A 3093-nucleotide genomic window follows, 5' to 3' on the forward strand; every position below is an offset into this window, starting at 1 on the left:
GATACTTGCATGCGCTTTACCGAGAATGTCACAACATAGCACTTTCGCACTTGTAACGGTACAACACGCAGTATTTGGCTTGTTCATGCCGTTTTGTGTGCTTTCACAACATTTTACCTATCGCAGTTTCGTACTCGCAATAAAACAACACTATCTCGTTAGATGACGTCGTTTTTGGTGGTTTCACGACGCTACCTAGCTTAAACTAACCTAACCTAACATAACCTTCGCACTTCTATCGTTAGAAAACGTTATACTCGCTACTTTACATTGCTTTCTACAACATTACGACGGTTTCAAGCGCTTTCACATTAGATATCGCAGTTCCAAACTTGTAAAGGTGAAAAACAATGCATCTCACTAAGTGACATTGTTTATTGCGGTTTTACGACGGTTCATACCTTAACCTAACGTAACCTAACCTAACCTAACCCAACCTAACCTAACCTAACCTAACCTAACCAAACCAAACCTAACCTAATGTAACCTAACCTAACCTAACGTAACCTAACCTAACGTAACGACGTTTGCAAGTGCTTTCACATTAGATATCGCAGTTCCCAACTTGTATAGGTGAAAAACACTGCATCTCACTAAGTGACATTGTTTAATGCGGTTTTACGACGGTTCATATCTTAACCTAACCTAACATTCGTACTTGTATTGAAAAACGCTCTATTACACTGTTTCGTTCCCAATTACGATATTTGCATAACCTCACAGTTTTTCACCAACTTATTGCAGTACAGAACGCTGTATCTCGCTAAATGACATCGTTCTTTAAGGTTTCACGATACTTGCATGCGCTTTACCGAGAGTGTCACAACATAGCAGTTTCGCACTTGTAACGGTACAACACGCAGTATTTGGCTTGTTCATGCCGTTTTGTGTGCTTTCACAACATTTCACCTATCGCAGTTTCGTACTCGCAATAAAACAACACTATCTCGTAAGATGACGTTGTTTTTGGTAGTTTCACGACGCTACCTAGCTTAAACTAACCTAACCTAACATGACCTTCGCACTTCTATCGTTAGAAAACGTTTTACTCGCTACTTTACATTGCTTTCTACAACATTACGACGGTTTCAAGCGCTTTCACATTAGATATCACAGTTCCCAACTTGTAAAGGTGAAAAACACTGCATCTCACTAAGTGACATTGTTTAATGCGGTTTTACGACGGTTCATACCTTAACCTAACCTAACCTAACCTAACCTAACCTTACCTAACCTAACCTAACCTAACCCAACCCAACTTAACCTAACCTAACCTAACCTAAACTAACCTAACCCAACCTAACCTAACCTAACCTAACCCAACCTAACCCAACCTAACCCAACCCAACCCAACCCAACCTAACCTAACCTAAGCTAACCTAACCTAACCTAACCAAACCTAACCTAACCTAACTTAACCTAACCTAACGTAACCTAACCTAACCTATTCTAACGTAACCTAACCTTACCTGACCTAACCTAACCTAACGTAACCTAACCTAACCTAACATAACCTAACGTAACCTAACCTAACCTTACCTAACGTAACCTAACCTAACCTAACCCAACCTAACCCAACCCAACCCAACCCAACAACACCCAACCCAACCTAACCTAACCTAACCTAACCTTACCTAACCTAACCAAATTATCCTTACCTAACCTAACCTAACCTAACGGAACGTAACCTAACCTAACCTAACCTAACGTAACCTAACCTAACGTAACCTAACCTAACCTAACCTAACCTAACCCAACCTAACCTAACCTAACCTAACCCAACTCAACCCAACCTAACCTAATCTAACCTAACCTAACCTAACCTAACCAAACCTAACCTAACCTAACCTAACCTAACCTAACGACGGTTGCAAGCGCTTTCACATTAAATATCGCAGTTCCCCACTTTTAATGGTGAAAAACACTGCATCTCAGTAATTGACATTGTTTATTGCGGTTTTACGACGGTTCATATCTTAACCTAACCTAACATTCGCACTTGTATCTAAAAACGCTCTATTACACTGTTTTGTTCACAATTACGATATTTGCATAACCTCACAGTTTTTCACCAACTTATTGCAGTACAGAACGCTGTATCTCGCTAAATGACATTGTTCTTTAAGGTTTCACGATGCTTGCATGCGCTTTAACGAGAATATCACAATATAGCAGTTTCGCACTTGTAACGGTAGAACACGCAGTATTTGGCTTGTTCATGCCGTTTTGTGTGCTTTCACAACATTTCACCTATCGCAGTTTAATACTCGCTATAAAACAACACTATCTCGTTAGATGACGTCGTTTTTGGTAGTTTCACGACGCTACCTAGCTTAAACTAACCTAACCTAACCTAACCTTCGCACTTCTATCGTTAGAAAACGTTTTACTCGCCACTTTACAATGTTTTCTACAAGATTACGACGGTTTCATGCGCTTTCACATTAGATATCGTAGTTCCCGACTTGTAATGTTGAAAAACACTACATCTCACTAAGTGACATTGTTTAATGCGGTTTTACGACGGTTGATATGTCAACCTAACCTAACATTCGCACTTGTATCTAAAGACGCTCAATTACACTGTTTCGTTCACAATTACGATATTTGCTTGACCTCACAGTTTCTCACCAACTTATTACAGTACAGAACGCTGTATCTCGCTAAATGACATCGTTCTTTAAGGTTTCACGATACTTGCATGCGCTTTACCGAGAATGTCACAACATAGCACTTTCGTACTTGTAACGGTACAACACGCAGTCTTTGGCTTGTTCATGCCGTTTTGTGTGCTTTCACAACATTTTACCTATCGCAGTTTCGTACTCGCAATAAAACAACACTATCTCGTTAGATGACGTCGTTTTTGGTGGTTTCACGACGCTACCTAGCTTAAACTAACATAACTCAACCTAACATAACCTTCGCACTTCTATCGTTAGAAAACGTTTTACTCGCTACTTTACATTGCTTTCTACAACATTACGACGGTTTCAAGCGCTTTCACATTAGATATCGCAGTTCCCAACTTGTAAAGGTGAAAACACTGCATCTCACTAAGTGACATTGTTGCGGTTTCACGACGGTTCATAC

The sequence above is a fragment of the Rhipicephalus microplus genome, unplaced genomic scaffold (assembly GCF_043290135.1).
Source record: "Rhipicephalus microplus isolate Deutch F79 unplaced genomic scaffold, USDA_Rmic scaffold_37, whole genome shotgun sequence".
Classification (NCBI taxonomy): domain Eukaryota; kingdom Metazoa; phylum Arthropoda; class Arachnida; order Ixodida; family Ixodidae; genus Rhipicephalus; species Rhipicephalus microplus.